The 11,393-nt window shown below is 44.4% G+C and overlaps 1 protein-coding gene across 1 annotated transcript in view; it reads right to left on the bottom strand.

Annotated features, from left to right (window-relative positions):
- Positions 1 to 11,393, bottom strand: part of LOC114886577 (NADH-cytochrome b5 reductase 3) — a 39,938-nt gene extending 28,545 nt beyond the window's left edge. The window contains exons 1-5 of the mRNA XM_029207214.1: positions 11,266 to 11,393; positions 11,012 to 11,158; positions 9,888 to 9,949; positions 7,893 to 8,043; positions 5,825 to 5,984 (exon numbers count right to left, since the gene is read on the bottom strand). The gene's annotated coding sequence lies outside the window, so the exon portion shown is untranslated. The remainder of the gene's footprint in view (positions 1 to 5,824; positions 5,985 to 7,892; positions 8,044 to 9,887; positions 9,950 to 11,011; positions 11,159 to 11,265) is intronic.

An 11,393-nucleotide genomic window follows, 5' to 3' on the forward strand; every position in this document is an offset into this window, starting at 1 on the left:
AAATAGTGCTGCAATGAACATTGGGGTGCATGTGTCTTTTTGAATTATGGTTTTCTCTGGGTATATGCCCAGTAGTAGGATTTCTGGGTCATATGGTAGTTCTATTTTTAGTTTTTTAAGGAACCTCCATACTGTTCTCCATAGTGGCTGTATCAATTTACATTCCCACCAACAGTGCAAGAGGGTTCCCTTTTCTCCGCACCCTCTCCAGCATTTGTTGTTTGTAGATTTTCTGATGATGGCCATTCTGACTGGCGGGAGGTGATACCTCATTGTAGTTTTGATTTGCATTTCTCTAATAATTAGTGATGTTGAGCATCTTTTCATGTGCTTCTTGGCCATCTGTATGTCTTTGGAGAAATGTCTATTTAGGTCTTCTGCCCATTTTTGGATTGGGTTGTTTGTTGTTTTTAATACTGAGCTACATGAGCTGTTTATATATTTTGGACATTAATCCTTTGTCTTTTCAATAAGTGGTGCTGGGAAAACTGGACAGCTACATGTAAAAGAATGAAATTAGAACACTCCCTAACACCATACACCAAAATAAAGTCAAAATGGATTAGAGACCTAAATGTAAGACTGGGCACTATAAAACTCTTAGAGGAAAACATAGGAAGAACACTTTTTTTTTTTTTTGCGGTATGGGGGCCTCTCACTGTTGTGGCCTCTCCCGTTGCGGAGCACAGGCTCCGGACGCGCAGGCTCAGCGGCCATGGCTCACGGGCCCAGCCGCTCCGCGGCATGTGGGATCTTCCCGGACCAGGGCACGAACCCGTGTCCCCCCCTGCATCGGCAGGTGGACTCTCAATCACTCTGCCACCAGGGAAGCCCCAGATTAAGCTTTTATATACAGAATGGATAAACAAGGTCCTACTGTACAGCACAGGGAATATCCTATGATATCCAATATCCTATGATAAACCATAATGGAAAAGAATATTTAAAAAAAAGAATGTATATATATATGTATAACTGAATCACTTTGCTGTACAGCAGAAATTAACACATTGTAAATCAACTATGCTCCAATTAAAAAATATAGAGAGAGGGACTTCCCTGGTGGCTCAGTGGATAAGACTCCACACACCCAATGCAGGAGGCCCAGGTTCGATCCCTGGTCAGGGAACTAGATCCCACATGCATGCCGCAACTAAGACTTTGCATGCCACAACTAAGGAGCCCACGTGCTGCAACTAAGATCTGGTGCAACCCAATAAATAAATAAATAAATATAAAAATAAATAAATAAATGGGTAAACTTTAAAAAATATATAGAGAGAGAGAGATAAAAAATAAAAAGTAAAAACATTTCAAGAAAAAAAAAAGAATGGCTCGAGGAGTCCTATTCCTGTCATCCCCCCCACACCCAGAGGAATCCTCCCTGAGCAGCTCTGTCTGCAGAGCTACGCCAACCCTGCTAGTCGAGTTCCCCCCCAGTGTTTACAGCAGTTGCTTCAACTCTTCCCAAACGGCATCTGTTGTGGCAGGGCTGGGGTACAGCCTCCAGAAGGTAGTATGTAATTGTGAGTTCACAGCTTGGGTGGTGGAGACAACAGGGAGTAACTAGGACAGCTGATGCAGCTTCCGGGGGAGAGTGCCACCTGCACAGATGGGGTGTGGCTGCCTGCCTGGGGCTGGGAGCCTCAGACCTATATTAGGAGAAAGGCTGGCCTCCAGGAAGGGAGAATGGGAAAATGTCCCAAAGAAAGAAATGAAAGAGAACATGCCTGCCTCCTAGTTGAACACAGCCGGTGTTTGTGGGGGCAATTTCTGTTGTTGTTTGTTTTTTAAAGCAATAACGAGTGAAGATGGAACAAATGGGCTAAAGCCTCCATTCTGAGAATCATTATAAAACATTCTTTTTCATGGAACTGTAGGGTTTGCAAAGCATTTCCCATAGTGGGAGATATCCCTCTGAAATTGCTGTGATCCTTTCACAACCACTTTAGTTTGGAGAAAGAACCTCCGAGGGATTCCATGCCTTGTCCAAGGTCACAAAGCTAGGACACAAGCCCATGTTTCTGAATGTAGGTCTTTCTCCTACACCACGGCAACCTGTGATACAGTCAATGCATAAAAACATTTTTTTCGGGCTTCCCTGTTGGCGCAGTGGTTGAGAATCTGCCTGCCAATGCAGGGGACACGGGTTCGAGCCCTGGTCTGGGAAGATCCCACATGCCGCGGAGCAACTAGGCCCGTGAGCCACAACTACTGAGCCTGCGCTTCTGGATCCTGTGCTCCGCAACAAGAGAGGCCGCAACAGTGAGAGGCCCGCGCACCGCGATGAACTGTGGCCCCCGCTCGCCGCAACTAGAGAAAGCCCACGCACAGAAACGAAGACCCAACACAGCCAAAAATAAATAAATAAATAAAATTCAAAAACATTTTCTTCGTGATGCCACGCAAACTTAAACTGAATTCCTGACTTCAAATTTAAAGAAGGCTTCCATTTTTCAGGTGCCAAAGCTGAGGTCCAGAGATGTCAAATGATGCTCTTGGAGAAAGGACTCTGATTGGGTCATTTGTATTGAGACTTCAGTCTTTCGCAGCCTGCAGTTTAAGAGCAAGTATAACTTTCTTCCATGGTGGGAGAGAACTCAGAAAGTATAGAAATGTAGAAAGGCTCCTCTTTTCTCTGCCTTTCCTCCTGTTACTGTGTATCACCTGCTGTGTTCCCCTCTAAGTTCTCTTCCCCTCTTATCTGTTAAGGAACATTGCCCCAGCAATTCTTCCATCTTTTCCTCTCATTACCAGTTCCTTCTCTCTACTTGATAATTCCTGGCAGAGTACACGTGTTCTGTAATTTTTCTCATATTAATAAAGTCATAAAACCTTCTCTTGACTTCCATATCCACATTTACGTGCTACTCCATTTCCGTGTTCCCAGTTACAATAAAATTTCTTGAAAGAGTTACCTATACTTGCCATCTTCAATTCTGCCCATCAAATTCTCTCTTGAGTTTACTCCAAAAAAAGCTTTCCCTCTCACCACTCCTTTAAAACTGCCCTTGTTGAGATTTCAATAACCCACATTGCTAAATGTAATGGTCAGTTCTCTGTCAATTCCTTCTCATTTCCCCCCAACCCCGTAAACGCTGAAGTGCTGCAGAACTCAAATCTCAGTTTCCTTGGTGATCTTGTCCTATGTCATGAGTTTAAATAACAATAATATGCTGATGGTTTACATATGCAGGCTGGATCTTCCCCCTGAACTCCATGTTTGTATATCCATCTGTCTACTTGACATCTCCTCTTGAATGACCATAGGCAATTCAAACTTCACGTGATCAAATACAAACTCCCAATCTTCTCCCAGAAATCTTGTACCTTATAGTCATCTAAAGAAGTCATCTCAGGAGGAGAACACCCGAGATCAATATAGTCATATATAAATAGTTCAAATCCTTCCTATGCCACATTGGTTAATGTACATTGTTCAGAATTTTTCATTTCAGGAAATGGCGACATCATACTTCCAGTTGCTCAGGCCAAAACCACTGGGGTAACTTTTTACTTCTCCTTTTCATACCTCACATTCAGTCTCTCTGGAAATCCTGTTGGCGTTTACTTTAATGTATATCCAGACTCTACTTCTCACCAGGTCCACTGCTACCACTCAGATGTCAGTTTCTGGCCCTGATTATTGCAGTAGCCTCCCGACTGATCTTGCTTTGTCCCGTGCCCTCTCCCAACAGTCTAGTTTCAACATAGAAGCAAGAGTGAACTTGTTAAAATGGGCTTAACTGCTACTCCACTTGATGTCCTCTCATTCTACTTGGAGTAAGAGCCAATGTCTTTACACTAGCCCATAAGGTCCCACAGAAGCTGCCTTTCCCACCTAACTTCTCTGATCTCCCTGTGGTTATGCCTCTCCTAGCATACTGACCTTCCAGTGGGTTTTTATACATCTCAGACATGCTACCACCTCAGGTCTTTAGCACTTGCCGTTCTCTGTGCCTAGAATGCTCTAATCCCCAGATAGCTGCCTAGCCTTCACCCTTACCACCTTCAGGTCTTTCCTCAGATGTCTCTTCATCAGTTCTTCCCTGACAATAGATTTTTTCTAATTGTAAATATCCTTCTATTTAGCATTCACTATCCCTCATCCCTGATTTATTTTACTCGATATCATTTATTCTCAACTGCTGTATTTTTTACTTCTTTGCTTATTATCTGCCTCCCCATCCCCATTAGACTTTTTTTTTTTTTTTTTTCGGTACGTGGGCCTGTCACTGTTGTGGCCTCTCCTGTTGCGGAGCACAGGCTCCGGACGCGCAGGCTCAGCGGCCATGGCTCACGGGCCCAGCCGCTCCGCGGCATGTGGGATCTTCCCGGACCGGGGCACGAACCCACGTCCCCTGCATCAGCAGGCGGACTCTCAACCACTGCGCCACCAGGGAAGCCCCCCCATTAGATTTTTGTCCATTTTGCTCACTGAAGTATCCCTTGTGCCTAGATACCTGGTGCAGATAGAGGCCCTTACAAATGCCTGTTGATTAAATGAAGAGATAAGCCTAAGAAGAACCTAAAGAACACTCATACCCCATCAACCCAAAGAAAATCCTACTAACCCCTTGGAATACATCCTTTTAGAGTTCTTATTCTGGATATTTACATTCTGAGTTGGACAGAAATTAGTGGCATAAAAGCAAGCCAGCCTCTCCCACCCCTTAAATTAGGAAAAATAGACCAAAACTTTTTCAAGATGCAAAAAGAGATATAAAATGCTCCAGAGGGACTTCCCTGGTGGTGTAGTGGTTAAGACTCCACGCTCCCAATGCAGGGGGCCCGGGTTCTATCCCTGGTCAGGGAACAGATCCCACATGCATGCCGCAACTCAGAATTCGAATGCCACAACTAAGGAGCCCGCCTGCCGCAACTAAGACCTGGCACAACCAAATAAATAAATAAAATGCTCCGGAGTGTATTAAAGTTATCGATAAATAGCAACGGCTGGAAATACTCATTTTTGACCATACTTATCATTTCAACTACATTATCACGTTCACAATCTCGTTCCAAGTCAATCTGATTTCACTCAAAGCAATTTGAAACCACAATCTTGTTGGAATGGGTTTCAGGATGCAAACACCTCAGATTAATACAGTCATATATCAATAGTTTAAATTTTCCCTATTCCACTTTTGTTAATGTATATTGTTCCAAATGACTATTATTCTGAGAAAACTAGAATGCCTACTATGTGTGTTGACGGTATATAGGGGCAAACTCGTGTGGCCCTAGAACTCTTGAGGATGGCCTAGAATGGAAGCATAATGAGTGAGACTAGCTTTCTGTAATAGGTGGAGCTTTATTAACCATCCTTGAGTGCCTACTATGTGCAGGCACTGGGCTAGCCTCATTACAAGCCAGGACATTCTTTATAAATAGATGATTGAGGATAATAGGGAACACCTGAATCTGATCACATTGTTTAGGGTGTACTGCACTGTGCACAGCACCACTGTCGTGTCTGTGGTTAAGAAACCTATGGTCTGAGCCATTGTTATAGTCTATCCTGAAGACGGACAGTGTTAACATGAGATGGGTATTCATGGAGCCTGAAAGGGAAATCAGAGAGCAGGTGTTTGCTACCCTGCCCAGCGTCATGAGCATTCTGCTTACTGGAACGGTGATGGGAGAATGCTTTGGTAGGTCTCTCCCACAGCTGGATGAGATGCCCCTGAGGATGATGCCTGACCTTTGTTGTCCATCAGAAAAGTTTGGCAGCAGAAGTTGGGAGGGGTGGATGTACATATCCCATATCACATATTACATTCACTAGAAGTGAACTGCCCCGGTCCCACGCTAATACACCCACCTCTGTGTTTACATATCCTCCCATTGAGTCTGGGACTCATTTCCTGTGAGCCTCGTCACGGCGAGCATCTTGACACAGTTGAGTTTCTAGGCCGACAGGGCTGAGGACCTGGACTCTTAGGGCACCTCCAGGACTCTGCTTGAGGAGCCAGACCCCCTCCCTGAAACAGAAACAGTTTTTTCATTGGCTCTTAAATCAAGCTTCAACAGGCATTAAGAGCTTATTTCTTGCTTCTTCTTTGATCCTGGGCCCAGAATCTTAAGTGTAACATAGAAATTAACCCCAACAATTATGCTGTATGGACTAACTATAACACACAGTTAACGTCCTTACGTATGAGTGGGTTTCAGCTCGAGTCTGAGCTTCAGACTTTTCCAGGGATGTTTGAACTGGTGGGATGGAATTAGCAGAAGTCTATTTGCTTAGGGCTGAAGAGACTCCTGAGGAAGAATTTATATTGGGGGAAGAATGATCCGGGTATAAAGAGTCTGAGGAGATGAAGAAAGCTTAATCATCTTAAGGGGGGCTATTCTGAGAACATCGTGGTGTCTTCCATTCTTTTTTCTTCCAATTAGAAAAAATGTAGTAAAATACACATAACATAAAACTTACCATCTTAACCACTTCAAGCGTACAGTTCAGTGCTGTTAAATACATTTTTATTATTGTGCAACCATCACCACCATCCATCTCCATAACTTTTCTTCATCTTGCAGAGCTGAAACTTTAACTCCCCGTTCCTTCCTCTCCCCAGCCCCAGCAAGCACCTTTCTACTTTCTGTCTTTATGATTTTGACTATTCTAAATATCTATTGTAAGTAGAGTCAAACAGTTTTGTCTTTTTTGACTGGCTTATTTCACTTAGTATAATGTCCTATAGTTTCATCTATGTTGTAGCATATGCTAGAGTTTCCTTCCTTTTAAAGGATGAATAATATCTATTGTATGCATATACGACATTTTACCTAACCATTCATCCATCAATGGACACTTGGGTTGCTTTCATGTTTTAGCTATTATGAATAATGCCGCTATGCATGTGGTTGTACAAATATCCCTTCATTGTCTCCCATTATTGACTCTGCTAGACTCATCCCAAAGAAGGCAAGTGTGAAGTCCTTAAACCAGAACTGAAAGAAGAATTTCACTGAAGTCCCTATTAAACAGTAGGATCCAATCAGTGCTCATGGAGGGTAGCACAAAGCAGAGAGACGTTCTCCCTCATTTCACCAAGGAAATGACACCACTGGGGCTCCACTAACTCAGTGGAGAAGAGTGGGGACACAGAGGAGTGTGGTGGCAGTGGCTCTGAGGGCTGGTAACTGAGCAGGGAAATGCAGTTCCTGGTAGATCTAGGTTGGGAGGTGGAAGAAACACACTGCCTGATGGGAGCAGACTTGTGATGATCCAGAAAAGGAAAGGACAGGAGGATATTTCTGCTGGGGTCCAGGAGGGTTGGGCACTTGTAACAGTTGATTATGCCAGAGCCTACTCTCTGCAAACTGATAAGGACCCCTGATGAGAATTAAAGGTTTGTGGGTCATCAATCTTGATATGCAAGCTGTACATTAATCTTGTGATATATTTTGTCTGCTAATTTAACTTTAATGTATGTTAATAATAAGTCTGGTGAGAACTGAGGAGCAATAATGTATGATTCTTCCCCAAATAGGATGAAATAAATCTTTTGAAGCCACAGAATTGCCTGCCCTACCCCATACTGCAACCAGCAGTGATTCAATTCCAAAAGCAAGGAAAAAGGAAACCAAAGCCCTGAAAATATAAGGGGAGGATCCTTTTCCTTATCTGGAGTACAACGTTTCTGAAAATCCAAAGGAAGCTTTTTTAGAAAGGACTATTCAATTCTCAAAAGATGGTTCTTGAAATTATCTACAGGGGGTCTCTGAGGATCCTGAAGGTTCTAACCTCCCATGCTCACAGCAGCTCCACCAGGGGCCCTTTTGTCAAGCCACCAGGTGACAACCAGAATCTTTCCCACAGGCTGCCAGCTGCCCAGTCCCCCAGGAGTGCTGCCAGAGAGGAGAGAGATGGTGGGTGGAGAACTTACCCAGAAGGAATCCTTGCCTCCCCCAGAAGGGAAGCCAGCACCAGTGCTCTCCAGAGCATCCATGGAGCGAGGGACACACAACACACCTGGCAGGCTTCAGAGGCAAGGATGGAGATGTTAAGCTGCAGAAGCTTGCTGGACATCTCTCCACCTTGAAGGCAAGGAATCGCTTTTGTTAAAGTCAATTAATGTCTAGGAAAAAAAGCAGAATATATTTTCAGGGGATATTTGTGCATTTTATCCATAAAGACAAAAGGAAAGAGGATTCTACTATGTGGATTAGAAGGTATGTGATGTTTCTCGGCAAGCTGTCAAAGAAAATTATATTACCCGAAACATTTATAAGAAGTGATGGCTATGAGAAAAAACAGTCCCCTGGAAGACTAAGGCTGAGAAATAAATGGTTATTAGGGTCATGCTAGTGTATTAGTATCTACGTCCTTGACTCCTGAACCCAGAAGTATCAGCAGCCCAGAGACTAGCCACTGTACTTCGGGACCATCCTTCTGAAAAGGAAATCTATCTCTGTTGTTGCCTCTTTGTCACCTCCTGTTTATTCTCCTTCTTTAGCCATCAGATCATGGAATCCTGACTTAATGAGGTTACCCACAACATGCCAATGGCCAAATCAAAAGGCCTCTTTTCCCATTCTTATAGGACTAGATTTTGTGCAGCATTTCACATTATTGACTACCCTTCTTCTTGAAACCTAAGCTCTCTCCCCAGCTTCCATGCTCTGTCCTGCTTCTCCCCCTGCCCTTCTGCTCATTACTTTCAACTTCTTTCCTCAGGTTCTCCTGTCCCTTTGCTCCTTTTCCTCCTAAAATAGCCTTTCTCAAGGCTGCAACCCTCACCCATACTTGCTACCTCTCATCCTTGGCTGCTTTCTTAATCCCTGGACAACTGCAGCTGGACATCCCACAGGTACCTCCAAAATTACCAAATACAAACTTATTTCATCTTCACCCCTCACACCCTCCCTATATCTGCTACTGCTATGATATTCCCTTTCTGGGTCAAGAGTAAATGTAGAGGCAGTACAGTGTATTGGTTAGGAGCACCAAATTCTTCTAACTTCAGACAGTCCTGGGTTTGAATCCCTGTTAGGCCATGTATTTGGGCAAAGAAATTGATCACTGAGCTTCAATTTCTTCATCTGTAAAATTAGGGTTAATAATAGTACCAATTTCTCAGGTTTACTGAGAGGATTCACATAAAGGGTTTGCCCCAGAGTAAATAATAAATGCCAACTATTATAATGGTTAGCTTTTATCTATGCAATCACTTAAGTTCAGTACCTGGAAGTTGTGTGTGTGTGTGTGTGACATTTTCTTTCCTTTCCTCCATTTTAAGCATTATTGGTCATCCAATCTTTTTTTTTCTTTCTTTTTTTTTTTTATTGGTCATCAAATCTTACTGAGTCTGTAGAAACAATGTTTTTTGAAATTACTTTTTCCTCCTTGTCACTCTTGTAGTCATCATATTTTATTTGGGCTCTTATATCTATGCATCTCCTCAACTGCCATATTAATTTTTCTTTAGTACAGGTTTTCTCTTCTGCCTCCTCTGCACGCGAAGGGCAATAGTTCCCATCACCGGGCTGTAAGATGGAGTCTAACCTTCTTAGTGTTACCGAACCCAGGTCTGGCTGCTCACCGCTTGAAAGCCAATTCTCGACGGACAGGTGTTGGTAGGAAAGGAAAGGTTGCTTTATTTCAGAGGCTGGCAACAGGGGGAGAGGGTGGGCTCCTGTCGGAGAACCAGCTCCCAGTTGCTGCTCGGGGGAGGGGCTTTTCAAGGGGAGTTTGTTTCTGGGCTGTAGGTGGAGGGGGGGAGCAGAGCAACACAGTCAGCTCTGACAGGCGTCCTCAAATCAGTAATGTGGTGGGGTCTGATCAGCGCCATCTCGGTTGTTTTAAGTACATTAGCCTTTAGTTCCAGGGTTTGTTCCCATTTCTCTGAGGTCTCGGAATTGCGTGAAGCGGTGCAGCTTACGTCACGGCTTCAATTTGGCCATCATGTCATCAACCTCCTCCACCTGGTGGGGTCTCCGGTGTCTGCAAAACAGTTAACAGGACGTGGCTCAGAATATTATCTATAGCCCTTAAGGAGGAACTAAAGGTCCTTGACTATGCTTAATGATTAAACTATTATTATTTGGTCTCCTTTGACTGTTTTCCTTTGTTTCTGCCTTTTCTCACTTCTCTGATTAAACTTATTCTTTGTCTAAAGTTTTTCCAAGACAAAAGGCAGGCTGAGGACATAGCGGGGGAGGCAAGGACCATAGGGTCCTGCTCTGTTTCATTAGCACCAAAATAAGACCCTTCACAACTGGGACTCAGGCTGTAATTTTAAATAAACTCCCCTCAATTCCCCCTGTCAAAGCACCCGCCACATAGAACTGCCACCTTTGCCCTGACTATCCCTCTGCTTAGCCTTTCGAATCCTTAGTTCATGCCAATCCCTCTGAATGGAATGCCTTCCCTTCTCTGTCTCCCTGAAAAACTTCTGATTCTTTTAAGGCCCAGCCGAAGTGTCTAATCCTTAGTTAAGCCTTCCCTCATAGTCCTAGGAAGTCACTCCCTTCTCTGTGTTCCCTCTGAACATACTGCTCACATCTGTTACAGCGTTTATCACCTTGTTCTGGGGACGGTTACACACAGTTCATAAATTCTATGCTAGAAATCACAGATTGGGTTTTATTTGCTTCTGCATTCCCAGAGCCTAACTGAGAGTGTGGCAAGAAGATGGCGTGCAAAGAAGACTTGCACGTGACCATGTGAGAGAATGAATGACACAAGGGGTCAGCCTCAGGGCAGGAAGGGTGGCATAGCGCCGGAGTGGTGCAGAATTAGTCCCAAAGTGGGGACAGTGCAAAGATGACTGTGCTTACGCTGTGTCAGGCACAGGCTCTGTCTCAGCAGTTGTGTGACTCTGTCACTTCGACTTTACAAGCCTCAGTTTCTTTTCTTTTTGTGAACGTGGGGTAAGTGTCCTCGCCTGTTCACACCACAGGGGCAGTGTGAGAACCACTGAGAGAGGTGTGTAAGTAAGGAGCCTGTGAAGGGCTGCAGGGATGGAAGTTTCCCAGGACCCTAGTGTGAGGGCTGATCGCAGACCTGGATGAGGGCGCCCATCCTGTGGCTGTGACCATGAAGGTGCCAATTCAAGTGAAGGGGGTCCACCAGTTGCGGCGTTGCCAAGTCATAATCCATAGTGGTGCTGCAGAGGCTAGGGTGGCTTATGAGGTGCGTGATGGGCCTTTTCTGATAAGACAAAAAGAGCGTAAAATAGACCCACTGAAGAAGGGAGGCTCGTGGAGCTTGGGTGCTTGAATTCTTCTCAGAAAGGAAACAACTTGAAGTGTGGGTACCTGGTCACCATGTGGGATGGTGTGGGACTCCCCCTTATGTTGTAAGTGCCCGCATGGCTCCAGGTGGACGAGGGTGTGAGAGAGGGTTTCCTAAATGACTGTTGCTCATTCTACAGTCCTGCAGGGCT

This window comes from Monodon monoceros, unplaced genomic scaffold, assembly GCF_005190385.1.
Source record: "Monodon monoceros isolate NGI ecotype Baffin Bay Population unplaced genomic scaffold, NGI_Narwhal_1 Super_Scaffold_7, whole genome shotgun sequence".
NCBI classification, from domain to species: domain Eukaryota; kingdom Metazoa; phylum Chordata; class Mammalia; order Artiodactyla; family Monodontidae; genus Monodon; species Monodon monoceros.